This window comes from Mustela lutreola, chromosome 12, assembly GCF_030435805.1.
Source record: "Mustela lutreola isolate mMusLut2 chromosome 12, mMusLut2.pri, whole genome shotgun sequence".
Taxonomy (NCBI): Eukaryota; Metazoa; Chordata; class Mammalia; order Carnivora; family Mustelidae; genus Mustela; species Mustela lutreola.
Genome location: NC_081301.1, coordinates 97,539,554 through 97,556,086, shown reverse-complemented (window position 1 = coordinate 97,556,086; position 16,533 = coordinate 97,539,554). Strand labels below are relative to the sequence as shown.

At 49.0% G+C, this 16,533-nt stretch overlaps 1 long non-coding RNA gene across 2 annotated transcripts in view; it reads left to right on the top strand.

Moving 5' to 3' along the window:
• Positions 1–16,533, top strand: part of LOC131812738 (uncharacterized) — an 87,759-nt gene that overhangs the window by 31,178 nt on the left and 40,048 nt on the right. For both annotated transcript variants that reach the window (XR_009346457.1, XR_009346456.1), the window contains exon 3: positions 6,918–7,003. This is a non-coding gene — a long non-coding RNA (uncharacterized LOC131812738). The remainder of the gene's footprint in view (positions 1–6,917; positions 7,004–16,533) is intronic.

The following is a 16,533-nucleotide window of genomic DNA, read 5'->3' as shown; positions in this document are numbered from 1 at the left end:
TTGCTAAAGATATCCTTTTTTTGAAAATGTACATCCTGGGACGCCTGGGTGGCTCAGTCAGTTAAGCGTCTCCCTTGGGCTCAGGTCATGATCCTGGGGTCATGGGATGGAGCCCTGTGTCAGGCTCCCTACTCAGTGGGGAGCCTGCTGTTCCCTCTCCCTCTGCCCCTCCCCCTTCTCATGCATGGGCTCTCTCACTTTCAAAAATAAGTAGGTAATACCTTTTTTAAAAAATAAAATACTGAATTAATATCTTGTCAGAGGAGTAGGCGGTGCTTAAAATGAGGTTCTCACCATTGCATTATGAAGTAACACACTTAGAAAAATATATCCTTTGCAACTTAACTGTGAAACAACTTGAGGGTTGTTCAATCTAAAGGTGACTGGGTTTGGGGTCATGAAGTCCCCATCCCCCTACATGAGACCCAGGCACACAGTGAAACAGAATCCCCCTAAGATCAGACATAAGTGAGCAGGAAGGGAAATACACAGCATTTTCCAGAGATTCTAAGAAGCAAGAGGACAGATGGCCTGACTTTTTGCCATGCTTCTTAGGATGATGGTCTCTCAGATAAGTACCTTTGAGTTTTAGAAGCTCAGAAAAAAAGCGCGGGAAATTGGAAAAGCTCCACCACCTTTCATCTCCACTTCCTCATGCCGCCCTTTGGTCCAAGCCCCCAGGAAGGCACCGTGGACCTCTAAGAAGTCGCTAGAATCCGGAGGCTTGAACAAACCGTGGGTAAAACTCCGTGAAGGTCACAGCCGCCAAAAGGTCCGTCCGTCGCTTCCTTCCACCGCCCTGATGCCGCGGCCATCGACTGCGGAGTCTCCTCCTTGAACATGCCTCAGACAGCGCGTTTCAGACCTCCCGCCTCAGAGCCGCCTCACAGCAGGCAAACTCTCTTTAGACTACTTCCTCTTGATTTTGTCCCCATGGTGGAAACTCTTGCTGATACCTCTTCATGCACCGCAGAGGCAAACTTTTCCTTCGTCATAGGTTCTTACTTTTAATACTAAGACTGATGCTGTTGTCCGAACCATCCATGGAGGAAAAGACAGGGAGATCGAATAAATGATTACATAGGATCCGTAGGAATCAAGATTTTCAAGCTGAAGGGAAGGAAGACAGCTTTATAATCCGACTTAAGTAAAAGTACTACAGTTCTACATTTGTTTTGTAAAAACGAGTATAATCTCCCAACATGATCTTTTAGAAAAAACCACACACAGAGAAGGAACCTAGAATCAAGGACAAAGCGGTCCTGATGAGCGCGCACAGCACTCCCCACCTCCAGTCCCGACTACTGTCTCCAAAAGCAACTTTTTACTGAAGGGAACGGGGCTCTTGGAGGAATGGGGCAGGCACAGTACCAGATGATCCTGAGACATTGGTGTTGTGGCCAAAAATAAGGACATTGCCAAGACCAAGGGGCTGTGTCTAGGAGTCACAGAGGAGCCCTACGGGGAAGGAGCCCCACGGGGAAGACGGAGGACTGATGCACAGCTGACAACGAACAGCTGTATTTGGAACAAAGCAAGTGCATGAAGCCCCGTGTGTGGAATGACAGTAAAACAGAAGAACGTCTTACTGTCTCCTTGTACGTTCCCAATTACTCTGAAAATTTCTAGAGAGAAGGCATCATGTATATTTCACATACACAACTTTCAAATACACTTGCCTCTACAAACTCTATTTCAGTTTAGTAAACAGTTACACAGAGAAATTCTAGCTCATCGATGCAGAACAAACAGTCAAAACAGAAAACCCCCATCTGCAGCCAGTAATGAAGACATGAGTGTGGGCAGGAAATGAACGTCAAAGCCAAGAGACTGCCCGGGAATTCTGGTGGGTGGGTCAGGCGGACCACACCTCACCCTGCCTCCATCACTATCAGACCCACGAGACTGGGGTGACCAGACATCAGGGGTGTGGGAGGCATCAGGGTGCCAGCACCGCTTCTGAATATTCATGCTGAAAAATTCAAACCCAAGTCTAAACAAGCCTCTGGACCCAAACACCAGTTTATAGAAACTTGGGGGTCGAAGGAATGTGTTCGTTACACTTTAAAAATCAAACACAAATGGCAACCAGACGTGAAGTTTTCCTGAGCAGACAGAACCGGTTTAGTCATATAAGCCAAACTCAATTTAGCTTATCTAGCAGAACAAGTGAGGCTCAGTTGCCTGGGTCACTTCTTGCTGGTGCCCCTGAAAATCATAAGTGGAACTTAAGTTGTCCCCCAAACTGATATGAGGTAATGACTGACCAATCCCCTTTATTCAAGAACATTCTAGCATTATAAGTCCCTGGCGGGAATGCAGAGTCGCTGCCTTCTTGGCATATGAGTTGCTTTACGACCGCGCTCCCCTGAGCCTCATGCCTTGCTTGGTCTGGTGCTCCCGGTTTTGGGTGTGTGCACAATAAACTTTTACTAATTGCTACTTTGGTGATTTCACTGGTTTTACTTCTGTTATTTCTGAATATTTGACAACTGGGCGGATGCAATTCGGCAAGATCTAGACTGTGGGGTGTGGAGCCGGCCAGACATCTGGCCCGGGGACAGAAATGTCACACGTTGAAAGAGGTTCAGAGACTTGTCAGCCAAACGTGCCGTGGCGACCTTGAGTGGAGCCTGCCTGAACAAAACAACAGTAAGAGAGGTATTTTTTGAGAAATTTTGAAACAAACTACGTATTAGGTGATGTTGAGGGATTGTTGTTAACTTAGAGAAGTATGACAATGTATTTTGGATAGGGTTTTAAAAAATGCTTACTTTTTAGAGACAAAAATGCCCCATTTAAGACTGAAATTGTGGGATTTGCTTTGAAACTCTCCAGGAAAACATGGGTGGCAGCGGGAACAGGAGTGGGAAACAGAGACTAACAAAACTGGCTCAAGGTCACGCCCAAGGCCAGTGATAGAGCCTTGCGGATTTGTTGCGTGCTTGCTGTAACCTTTGTGTGTGTTTGGAAAGTTTGAAGAAAGAACACACCATTGAATCTGACCCTCTCAGCCAAAGAGAAAGCTAGGAAGAAAGAAGAGAAGCAAAGAAAGGGAGAGGAGAGACAGTGTCTGAGTGTGCCCAAGGCGACGCCAGAGGGCCAGCCTCTCCCTCGGGCAGACTCGGCCAGACGCCAGACGCGGGCGGCAGAGCGGCGGGAAAGCCAGCGGCTGACACAGTCTTTCCTTCTGCCGCCCGCGTCCCATCACCCCATCTGCAGCTCGTAGCTCAGGACTGGCTCCTTGCCTCTGGCTGTGTGACTGAGGTGTGTTTCTCACGGCTGATGTCCAGCCGGACAAACAGCATCTTGGAGAGATTTGTGCGCTTCGGGAGCCCTCACCGCTGGGTGACACCCTTTGCAAAGACTTAGAGTAAATTCCAGGGTTCCTGGGGGAAGCAAGGACCCGTTGCAAGAGGCGGAACGTGCAGCGTGTGCCTGCGGTTTGTGGGGTTTCCTTGGGCTGATCCTGTTGGGTGCCCGCGCCACCACCAGCCTGTGCTTCAGGTCCTGGCTGCGGACGCTCACGGTTCTGGGGACGGTCATCAACACGAAGTCACTTCCGTGCCAGGACAAGGCCTGCACAGCATGACCGATGAAGCCCAGGAAGGCCTGAGTTTGCCTTGCGTGCTCTCACTTCCTCTCCTTTCCTGGAGATGCAGGATATTTGGGGGAGGGGCGATGGGGCTGGGAGTATCCACATACAGGGAGCGGGATGTCCTGCAGTCCATCTGCACGGAGTACTGTAACCCTAGAGACTTCTGGGACTCTCGGAGAGCCTTTGTCCCCAGCCGTGGCCCCAGGAGCTCTCCTGTTCTCAATGTCAGTGGGAAACATGTGGTCTCTGAAGGCATATACTAACCCAAGAAGATTCTCCACTAGTTTACTTTTATTAGTAATTTTTATGAGAACTTTTAAGATCTACTCTCTTGGCAACTTTCAAATATAAACATGCTGTATACTATTCGCCCAGGATTTATCTGTGAAGTTTGTACATTAGACAACTCCCCCTTCCCACCTGCACCTGTTTCTCTGTGTCTACAGATCTGGTTTTTTGTTTTGTCGTGGCTAATGTTTTAGGTTCCACATGTGAGTGAGCACATACGGTGCTTGTCTTTCTCTGTCTGATGTATCCCCCTTAGGGTGGTGCCCTCAAGGTCCCTCCGTAGTGTCACAAATAACAAGATTTCTTTCTTTTTGGTGGCTGAATAACATTCTTCTGGGTGTATCGAACATGGGTTAGATAAAAACTATTACTACAAAAGCGCAGATGTAAACTTTACGTCAGCTATTATAAATATATTCAAGGACTAAAGGAAACTGTGTCTGAAGAGTAACAGATTGAGTATAGTGTGTCACCAAATAGGGAATATAAAGAATTTAAAATGCTGAGAAAAAAAAATAAAATTTCCAAAGCCGAAGAGTATAATAAGTGAAATGAAAACTGGCCACAACAGCCCAGTACTTGATTTGAGCGGCTGGAAGAATCAGTGATCTTAAAAACAGTTCAATTGAGATTATTTAGTGTGAGAAATAGAAAAAAATAAATAAAAGAAGAGCCTGAGAAACCAAAAGCCTGTGGGACACCATCAGCCATACCGACGTCTACATAATGGTGGTCCCAGAAGAAGAAGAGGAGGGAAAGAAAGGGGGAGAAGGAATAGTTGAATAAAAATGCCCAAGGCTTCCTGAACTGGGTGGAAAACTTTCTGATCAACATATTTAAGAAATTAAAAAACTTCACAGAAGGTAAACTCAGAGATGCACATTTAGAAACATCATAATGAAACTGTCAGGAGACAAAGAGAACCTTCAGAACATCAAGGGATGCAATTAATCATGTGCAAGCTGTCCTCAAGAAGATGAACCGATTTCTCACACAAAGCCACGGAGATCAGACAGTCAGTGGATGATATATTCAAAATGCTGCAAGCCGCTCACCTTCAGAAACTAGCAAAAGAATAACGAACTAAAACCCAAGTCAAGCACAAGAAAAGAAATGATGAGGGGCGCCTGGGTGGCCCAGTGCGTTAAAGCCTCTGCCTTCGGCTCAGGTCATGATCCTGGGGTCCTGGGATCGAGTCCCGCATCGGGCTCTCTGCTCAGTGGGGAGCCTGCTTCTTCCTCTCTCTCTGCCTGCCTCTGCCTACTTGTGATCTCTGTCTGTCAAATAAATTAAAAAATATATTTTAAAAAAAAAGAAATGATGAACACTAGAAGCAGAAAGAAATGAAATGGGAATAGAAAAACGATAGAGAAAGTCAAGGAAACTGAAACTGGTTCTTTAAAAAGTTTGACAAAGTAGATAATGACTTACAAAGAAAAACAGAATAGATTTAACTTACTTAAATCAGGAAAGAATAAGAGGACATTACTACTTATAGTACAAAAATAAAGACTTGTATGAATACCATATGCCAGTTATGGCGAGAACAGTGGCTCCCTCTCTCCCCAGAGATGTCTACCCTCAATCCTCACAATCTGTGAATATGTGACCATCTACGGCAAAAGTGAATTTTCACATGTGATTGAGGGTAAGGACCTGGAAGTGGAGAAATTATTCTGGATGATGCGGGTGAGCAAACCTAATCATTTATGTCTTTAAAGGTGGAAAGTTTTTCCAGGCTATGGTCAAAGGACCACATAAGACCCAGTGAGAAGGACCTGACCTTTTTATGGCTTTGAAGATGAAGGAAGGGAAATTTGACTCAAGAAATACAGAAGATCTCTGGAAGCTAGGAAAGGAAGCTAGATGCCTCGCAGAGCTCCCTAAAAGGAACGGCCCTGCCAACACCTTAATTTTAGCCCAAGGAGATCTGTCTGACCTATAAAACTATAAGATGATATATTTAATATACTTCTGTTTAAAGTCACGAATTAATGGTAATTTGTTTTGGCAACAATAGCAAACTAACACGGTAATAAACTGGATAACCTGGATGAGATAGGCAAATTCCTAGAAAAGCACCAACTACCAAAACCCGAGAAGAAATAGAAAATTTGAATGACCCACAACAAGTAAAGAGATTCAATTAATAGTCAAAACTTTCCTACAAAAATGTAAAAGCCCAGCCCCGAGGGCTTCTTTAATGAATTCTATCAAAGGTCTAAAGTACTGCTGCAGTACTTTAGTACTACTCCTTCATAACCTCTTCAAAACATGGCAGGTTGTGGAACACTTCCCAGTTCATTCTATGACCCAGTAGTACTTTGGTCCCAAAGCTAGAGAGGACATCACAAGAAAAGATAACTATATCCCGATGTCCCTTATGAAGACAGGTGTAGACAGCCTCAGTGAAATATTAGCAACGTAGGAACATTCCTAGAACCTAGGAATATTTAAAACAGATTCTCTGCCATGATCAAATGGGATTTATCCCAGGGATGTATGGTTGGTCCAACATGTAAAAGTCAATCAGACGTAAAGGAAAACACCCAGAATAGTGAACACTATGCTGAAGAAAGACATAGTCAAAGCACTGACTTTACCCAACTCTACCCAGCAAGTCCTCTCTTAGGTAAAGACCAAAGAGAATTGAAAATATACGACCACACAACAACTTACACAGAAATGTTGAAAACAGGATTACTCATGGTAGTCATAAAAGTGGTAACAATTCAAATGTTCCAGAAGTAATGAACAGATAAACAAAATGTGATAGAACCATATGGTGGAATATCGTTGATTCTTAAAAAGCAGTGAAATACTACTGGTACATGATACTAAAGGGTTGAATCCTAAAAACATTATGCTAAGTTAAGAAACCAGACACAAAAGGTATACACTGTATGATTCTGTTTACATAGAATGTCCAAAAAGGGCAAATCATAAAGACAAAAAACCAATAGTGGATTCCAGGGGTCAGGGTGTGCGTGTATGAGGAGTAAGTGCTTGTGGGTATGGGGTTTCTTTCCAGGTTGATGAAAACATTCTGAATTATATTGTGATGATGGCCGAACTCTCTCATCACACTGAAACCGCTGAACTGCATCCTTTAAAAGGGTGAGTAGTATGATCTGGGGCTTCTATCTCAATTTTATTTTTATTTCTTTTTAAAGATTTTATTTATTTATTTGATAGAGAGATAGATCACAAGTAGGCAGAGCAGCAGGCAGAGGGGGAGAGGGAAGCAGGCTCCCTGCTGAGCAGAGAGCCTGATGCGAGGCTCCATCCCAGGACCCGAGCGGGAAGGCAGAGGCTTTAACCCACTGAGCCACCCAGGCGCCCCATTATATCTCAGTTTTAAAAAACAAATGAGACCTAAGAGGAGTAAGATTGTCTCCAAGCCTTACACAAGTGATAAGTGGTAGACACAGGAACAGATCCCAGATGTCTAGGACTCCAAAATCTGCACATTCTCCATATGTACCAGTCAGTGCTTCTCACTACAATGCTGTGTAAAAATCATCCTGAATCATAGTGGTTTACAGATGCAAGTATTTTTTAGAAGATTTTATTTATTTATTTGACAGAGAGAGAGAGTGAGAGAGGGAACACAAGCCAGGGAAGAGGGGGAAGCGGGCTGAACAGGGAACACAGTGGGATGTGGGGCTCGATCCCAGGAGCCTGAGGTCAAGACCCAAGCCGAAGGCAGATGCTCAATGACTGAGCCACCCAGACGCTCCAAGTTTTGTTTTTTTTTTTTTTTTTTTTTCATTTTTTCCCCCCAAGTTTTTTTTTTTTCCTTGATTATGATTCTGTGATTCTATAGGTTGGCTCTTCTTCCAGTTTCAGGGCCAGTTGGTCTTGACCTCAGTTGGCTTCAGTTCTCTCTACTTCCCTTGGTTCAGTCGCTCTCTGGGGCGTGTTTTTGTCCTGGGAGACCACTGGAGCATAACCAGATCGCACGAGAACGTTGAAACCTCTGCGTGCGTTGCCTCTGCTGCTCTTCATTCCATTCGCCAAAGCAAGTCCCCTGGCAAAGCACGGTTTGGCTCGGGGCACGGAGAGGTTGCACCGCAGAGGGAGGGAGGAGAGAATTGAGAACCCCAGTCTGGCGCACGGCCTCACCCCGCCACAGATGCCGGTGTCACAGCTCTCACAGAGGGGTTCACCGTGGGAGCCCTCTGCGACGGGATGCCAAGACGCAGCTTCAGTTAGTTTGGAGAAAATGACCCCCAAACTTTGTATGTTTGCTTATTTGTATGCATGTGTTTGTTTTTTGTTTTGGTCTTACAGAGAAACAAGGGGAAACACTAATTTTGTTCTGAACAGTCTCCGTGCTGCCCAAGTGTTTTGTTTTCTTGGGTGACCCTTCGGGCAGTTTGCTGCTCGCTGAATTCCCACAGTCCCAGCGCATCAGACCTTACTGGGTGGTGGTGGGGGGGGGGGTCCTCCGTCTATATGGGTGGACTATTTGGGCCCTCGTGTGTCGTGCGTCTGTGTCTGCTCTATCTTCAGGAGCTTTTGTCAGGCAGTTCTTCAAACTCTCAGTACTGGCAGACTGCAGAGTGGGTCCACCGGGTCTTTCACTCAAGAGTCTCCCCTTTCTACAGACCTTCTGCTACGAGAGACAAGGACTCAGGTCTCCAGCTGTGCCCTGTTCTCCCCGCCATCTCCCAGGAGGACAGATATCTTCTTGGTGCTTCCTCAATCGTAGCCATATAAATACTCTTCTCCCTGCGTCATGTGCAGTCTCCCTGCACTGTGCATTCAGTCTCTTTATTACATACATTTTTGGTTGTAGTTCATGATTGCCACATCCTTGACATTTCCTAGCTTTTCTTCATCTGTATCTCTATCTGACCTTCGGGGCAGCCTCTTCCGGGCGGTTACTCCGCTCAGTTACCAGGTTACACATGGGCTCCCCTGTTTCCTCCCCCGGAAGCTCCGACTTCTGGAGTGTGCAGCTGCTCTCCTGGGGCCTCGCGTTAGCACCATCCGGGGGCTGCTCCCCACCTCTCCCTGGGTGGGTCCCTGGTTCTGAATCCCGCGTCCCCGCGTCATTCTCTTCCGTGGCTTCCTCTCTCACTTGTACAAAAGACCTCTCCTAGCAGTTTTCCTGGAACATGGTGCCTGGGGGATGAATTCTTAAGCCCTCACATCTCTAGAAATAGCCTTCTTTTACTCTCATACTTGTTTCCTAATTTGACTCAGGACGAAATCTGGGTTGAATATCCTTTTTCTTCAGAATTTGAGGGCATACCTCAGTTTTTCTTCTATTTTTAATTGAGAAATCTGCTAACATCTCATCCCCTCTTTTGTAAAGTACACCCCCTCCCTCAGAATGTTTTGGGATCTGCGTTACCACTCATGTTAATGGTGTGTGCATTTTTTTTTCATTCATTTTGGTGGGACTTGGTGGCCCTCTCGGTTTGGAAAGCCCAATCCTTCCCTGCTGGGGAAAGCCACGTGTCAGATGCTGTGATGAGACCCCTAGCTGCCTTCCCTGCTCTCCTGTTCTCAAGTGCCCGCCAGCCAATCTCCTCAGACTGATTCCCTCATTTTCTTCTCTTCCCAAGCATCCATCCGTTTTTGTTTTACCTTCTCGAAGACTGCGTTAACATTATTTTCCGATGCTTCTATTGAAATTTTAATGTTCACTAGGATTCTTTAATTTCCTAGCTTTCTACCTAGCATTTGATTTTTTTTTTTTTTCCCACAGCATCTGGTCCTTGATTTGTAGGTTCACTCTTTTCTCTTACATCCCTGAACATATTAATGACATGGTCTTTTGAAGTTGATTCTCACTGTCCACACTGCTGACATTTATTTTGTCTACTTTTTTCCTTCATGTATTTGTTGCTTTTCATGTTATAGCTCTTTTCAGATTTCTGGTTATCCTTGTGAAGGGGATCAGAATAGACCATCCCAAAATAGGTCACCTTGGCATAAGAATTATTTTGCATGGAAAGCAATGGAGAAACAGCAGATTCAGGAAAAGCTCTCTATCCTCCTTTCTGTCTAAATGCAGGGTCTACATTCCCCTTTGTAAGATGTTCCCCGCTCCTCACTCCTCTCTGGTGCTGGAAGAGACCATTATCACGACAAATAACCATATCACTGCAGACAGAAGTCGGCACCAAGTTGGGCCTGTACAAGCAAAGCTTACTGAAACGTCCTCCATCGTCCATTAACTTCTCCAGATACTTCCCCATCCACAATTGCCACCCCTTGAAGCCCACACTCTTTTTCTTTTGTCTTGTCCCTTCTCCACAATTTATTGCCCTCTGTTAGGATGGTACATAAGCCCCAAACTCACCACCGAGTTCTCCCATGTGTATGCATGTTGCATGTATAAATAAACTTTGGGTTTTTTTTTTTCTCCTGTTAATCTCTTACCAACTTGATTTATAAGCCTCAACCACTGAGTATAAGAAGGTAGAGGAAGAATATCTCCTCCTCCACATTTGGATGCTCTGTAATATTTGGGAGTAATGCACCTAGAAGCTGCTTGAATTTTATGCATGGTGATGGGGCGGTGGTATGTGACAGGGCAGAAATCTGGATTTTCTACTGTCCGTGACTTTTCCTGCTATAAGTGGAAGATGCACTAAGGTCTGGTAATAAACTCTCTCACTGGGAGCAGACCGACGTGGTTCTCCCACGTCATGTCCCTGTTCAGGGTTCTCTGGACTCCCCGGGTTCCTGCAGAGACTGTTCTGTTCTCCTTCCTGGCAGATAAGCACCCAGATGCAGGGGCTTTCCATTCGTGTCACGGCTGGGAAACAGGCAGAGGTGTGCCCCTCTCGTGAATCCCCCCTCACCAGGTCCGGTCTCACCCCTACCCACTACTCCACCTGATAACCCTGCATCAGGAGACCTCCTTGTTCAAGTTCTAGTTTCCCATGGAGGTGACCCTGGCAACTTTTGCCGCATTAAAAACAGAAGAAGAAAGAAAAGAAAAACCACCACCACAAAACACAATGGTTTTAAAGAAACACGGCTATTAATTTAGCCTAAGATCCCGTGGGTCAGCAATCTAGGACAGGCTCTTCTGGGCAATTTGTCCAGCTAATTCGTGAATCTGTCGTTGGAGCTTGTTTGTTGGGATAGCTGGTGGGCTGCAGTGGGGTGGGGGCACCCTCCGTCGCTCTCATCCGGGGCGCAGCCCAGTGGGGTTCCCAGAGGGTGAGGGAGTAGACACTAAAGGAAACCTCAGGCCCTGAGCCCAGACTTGGCACCACGTCGTGTCTTCCACATTTGACCGGTTAAAGCAAGTCTCCAGGCCAAGCCTGGCTTGGGAAGTGATTTTAGTCTTTTGAGAAGTAACCTACCAGCAAAGGGAAGTCCCATGGCTTCCCTCTGGCACAAAGGCAGGTCAGAGGATCCTGACAACTTTTCACACGGACTTTTCTGCTTTCCAGTCTGCACCTTACTCAGGCCTTCAACGTCCCAGACCTTCCATCTGCAAGCAACCCTGAGCTCCGCCGAGGTGCACCCTTGGGTCGCCGGTTCTTGTCTCACGGGGCCGAGGAATGAACCTCGCTGCCATGGAAGGGTGAAATGAAGTGGAAGTGTATTAAGTGAAGGTGAGAACAGAGAGGAAAGGCTCTCTAGAATGGGCGGGGTGGCCCTGCAGGGCTGTCACTGGCCGTCTTTATGAAGGCCCGGCCAGGAAGCGGGTGGCCTTGGGATTCCGGTGCCATCTGCACTTGGGCACAGACTATTGGTAACACCTTTACTGGCTTACTCTCTGAGGTCTGGTCATTGTCCTTGATGACCGTGTAGCGCCAGGACCAGGTGGCCTATTTGCTCCCTTGTCTCTGGCGCTGCACGCCTCAACATCGCCCCGCACCTGGGATTGCCGGGGCTGGTCCAGCTGCCCTCTGCGCCCGCCCGGTGGCGGGTCGGCGGCCTCCTACTGCTCCCCGCCTCCACGTGAGCCCTTCGTCACTCGCTCGCACACACCGCCGGCTCCGTACCCGGCTCCGTACTCGGCTGTGGCCCTGCGGTGGCCCGCCTGCGGCTGAGCGTCTGCGACGGTCTGTGGTCCTGCTGCCGTCCGTCCCGCTCTGCGGCTCACGGACGGGATCGAGGCAGAGGCCATTCCCGGGACGACAGTGCGACCGAGACGTCCGAGAGGGGACACGGTCCGCGCAGCGGAGGACGGCGGCCAGCTGGCTCTGGGGGCAGCCCGCCGGCCGCCCTCCGCCGGCTCCGGCCCTCTGTCCGCGCAGGTCATAAAGTCACCCCAGCGACCGCTCGCGACCTCTCAGCGATGTCGGACCCTGCGCCCTCAGACCACACATTCGGGACACGTCCCGCCTTCACCAACCCCATGGGGCTCCGTGGGGTCCCGGGGGCCAGCGCGCAGTGGCCCTGTGACACTCAGCGCCCAGTCACCCACAGCGGGCCACCCTGGCTCTCCAGGAGTCCAGGGGCGCTGGCGCGGAGCGTGAGGGACCTCGCCTCGGACACGGACACGGGGCGCGAACGGAGCCCGAGCCCGGGCGCATTCCAGCCGCCCCCACTCCGGCCCCGGCTGCGCCCGCCGTCCTCGCCGGCTCTGGGCCCCACGTGCCCCGCTCTGCGCGCAGGTCCCTGCTCAAGCCCGTCCGTCGCGGGTCCGACCCTGAACCCTGACCCAGCCTCGCGCCTGCGCACCGCAGCCGCCCGCAGAAGCCCCAGCTCCCCGCTGTCCGCGCGCGACTCTACGTGCCCTACGTGCTCTACGTGCTCTACGTGCCCTGCAGCCCGGCACGTTCAGTCCACGCATGCGCTCTTGGACACCCGGCGGCCGCCTTGAGCCCCCGCGCTCCGCTGAGGCTCGGCCTCTCGTGCGTGGCCCTCAGAGACTCTCTTCCGCGACCCTCACGCTCCCGCTCCGCGCCTCGCACATTCTGTCCTCCCGGACCCCTTCTGGCCTCTCCTCCCCGACCCTGCTTGACCCTCCGGATTCTCCACCGCGAGCCTCGGGCGCCACAGACGCCGGCCCCGGCTCTGACGTCACGGGAGCAGTTCCAGCTCGTGTCCTGGAGGATGACGTAATGCGACTCACCGTCCCCAGTCTTAGGGCGCTCGCGCACCCCGCTGCCCCCGCTCCGCACGCCCCGTCCCTGTGTCCCCGGCCGGCCGCCCACGCGCTTCGCCGCAGCTGCCCCCGCGCGCTTCCGTCCGTGGACCGCACTGGAGCTCGCACGCGTTTTCGCGGCACAGGTCCCGGCCGCGTGTCGTGTCCCTGCGGGGCCGGCAGTGGTGCCGCGCGTCCTCGGGTGCTCCGTGCGCGGCCCTCGTGCCCCCCGCAGCCCTCGGCTCCGTCCTGAGCCCAGGACCTCCCGCCTCCACCCGACGCCCGAGGCCCCGCGCCGGGGCCGCTGTCCCTGGGCCGCCTGGCCGGTGGGCAGGGCTTCCCCGGGCCGCAGGCCTCTCCCTCCGCAGACCGCCGGCGCTGCCTCCGGGACACCCCGCGGTCGCCAGTCTGCGCGCGGAGCAGGCCCTCTGGGCGTCCCGGGATCCCTGCCCGGGGCGATTCCCACGTGTCCCTCCGCCGCGGCCCCGGGCCGGCCCCGCAGCCTGGCCTCGTCGCGCGGCCGTGCAGCCTCGGAGGCCGCGCACTTCTCCGGGGAGTCGCCTCCGCGTCGCCGCGGCCTCCCGCAGACCTCGCTCCGGCACTGCTGCGCGCGCGCCCCGGGCCGCAGCATCCCGGCCGCTGTGCCCCAAGGCCGAGGGACGTCCGGTGTTGAACTTTAAGACGCGCGGGTCTTGCGGAGCGCTCGCTTCATTAGCTGAGACGAGAGCGTGGGAGATCACAGCTGTCCCCCTCTCGCTCCCGTGAGTGTCGCCTTCCCTGCGGCCTTGCTCGTTTCCGTCCCCAGAGTAGCGGCCGCGGGGCACCTGTGCTCCCCGGCCAGGCGCTCTCCCGACTCTCCCCTGCTTGCTATTGTTAGGGAGGTGGGGGCCGTAGGTCGCTTGTTCTTTATCCGTGGGCAAGGGTCTCTGTGTGTCTCACGCACAGTGCCATTTTTATGACTTCTACTGCCTTCTGGAAGCATCTTAGGATATTTTACCACTTTTTTTTTTTTTTTTTTTTTTTTAAAGCCAAAAGTTCTGCACAACTGTTTTAGACTCTGGGAGGAACAAAAAGTAACAACTGAAAATGGTGGTAGAAGTGTCATCCGGTGCCAGGGACCTCAAGCCTCAGCTCCACGGAGACAGCCCTGCTCTCTCTGCCGCTGCGGCTGTGCTTCCAGGACTGGGCTCTGTGCTCAGCAGGGCGTCTGCTTGGGGATCTCTCCCTCTGCCTCCGCCCACCCCTCCCTGCCCACTTGTGTGTTCTCTCTTTCCGAAATGACAATAGTAGGGGCGCCTGGGTGGTTTGGCGGATTGAGCCTCTGCCTTCGGCTCCAGTCATGACCTCAGGGTCCTGGGATTGAGCCCGCACTGGGCTCTCTGCTGGGGGAGGGGGGGCTGCTTCTCCCTCCCCCCCTGCCTGCGTCTCTGCCTACTTGTGATCTCTGTCAAATCAATAAACAAAATCTTAAAAAAAAAAACAACAGTAATGTCAGATGGAGTCACATTCGAACCCAGTTATTTTCCGTATTGGTAATCAGTTAAAAAGACTATTACATTGATTTTTTAAAAATCATTAAATGTGAATTTAAAGGAATCTTAATTGGAAAAACTAATACTAGATCAGTTAGATCTTTTTAAATGCAAATGTCTCAGCAGAGCCTGTGTTGTGTCTTTAAGACCTCACTTTGCTTTTCTCAACAGAATCAACAGCACTTCTTAAGCTCTCACCAGGGCAGGCTTTTAAGAACATCAGTCACATGTCTGCTAAGTGTTAGGTCCATTATTGAATGAAACGAGACTGAGACAAAATGAAAGTTATTTAAAGCTTTATTTTATGATAGGTATTAGAAGTCAGACTGATTGGCCAAGGGAACGAGACTGAGACAAGGTGAGAGCTATGCAAAGCTTTATTCTGTGCTAAGCATTAGAAGTCAGACTGACCAGCCAGGGCCGTCTCCGAAGAGAGCGACCACCCCCAGCTTACAGGTTCACGAATTGACTGACTGACCGGTCAGGGCCGCCTCCGAAGAGAGCGACCCTCCCCATCTTACAGATTACCTTTTATAGAGCAAAAGTCTGGCCACACATGGTGGCCAATGAGATTGTAGTCATGTTAGGTCACACTAGGTGGCCAATTGAATTACAGTTTACCCTATAGTAGCTGTTTGACCCAACCTATTACTCTGGTCAGAATTGCTGCTCAAGGTTGGCGCCCAAACAGTAGGGTTTACATTCTTTGGTGGTTAGGGGAAAAGTATGTGTGTTTCTTACTGATTGGATGTCTCCACCTGGCCTGACGCGTCCTTGTATTCTGGGCTCTGTTATCAAGAACTGGCCGACCTGGCCTTGTATTCTGGGCTCTGTTATTAGGAACTAGCTGACCATATTTTACTGGTTTCCCAGACTTGCTTCTAAGTAAGTTCCTCTGGGGGGAGGGGGACAGGGTCAGTTTAAGTTTTATTGCACGAACAACAAAAGGGCTTTTAACTAAGATGGAGTCGCTCTGGCTAAATAGGTCCTTAAACTAAGTAGCCCAAAAAGGAGGTTTTTCAATGATCAAAAAATTACAGTTTTAGAAAGTCAATATAGGAGTCTCCATGTTTTAACATGTACCTTAGGCACTTAAAACAAGGGACCAGAATGTGCCCTGATATATTTCTTTTTTTTAATTGTAGGTTTATATATATTTATCTTTAAAGTATTTAGAACAACATTAATACATATTTATATATTATATATGCAAAAAGAAGTGAAAAAGATAAATGGAAAATGAAATAAGCACTGTTTTTAAATATTTTCATCTTATTTAATGATACAAAAATATTTAACTTTTACCAGAAAAATAATAGAGCAGTGTGATAGAATGTGCATCATTATTTAAATTTGGTTTGCAGCTTTTGATGCAGACATGTGAGGTTTGGCTCTAGATTACATTTATTTTGACGCTTGATTTTCATCTCTGTCATTGGTGAGAAGGATTCTCTGCAATATGCACAATCCCAGGAGGAAGATATGGGGCCCTGGCTGCCCTCCTTGGGTTGTACTTCCAGTAATTCAGGCATTTCCACTCATTCTGGAGAGATTTTAAGGAAGTCAGTTTTATCTTTCCTGATGGAGGTCAGGAGGTCTTGCATATTAATCAGATATTTTACTTTTTCTATTTTTATCAAGTGGGTTCTTCTTTTGGAAGATTTCAAAACAAGTTAAAAAAAACTCCATTCCTCGATTTTTAAGTGTGCTGTAAGATTCTCACAACAACACAATTATGGCAGCAAAAAGTGCTCTCATCCCAACATCTTTCTTTGGAAAAGGAGATTATCTTTATCCTAGTGTTAAGTCCTGAAATTTACCAGGAAGGAGTAGATGATGCCTGATCATTTTGGAAGGTATCTTGTAGGTGACAGACTGCTCAGGGACACTTCTAGGCATTGAAAAATTTAGCAACATTTTCAACTTTTGTTGTAATGTCCAAGCTAAAAACCTCATTTAAATATTTTTTATTATGATTTCTTCTCTCTAAGATAAATAATTTTTTAAAAGGGGGGCGGTGCCTGGGCAGCTCAGTTGATTGAGCACCC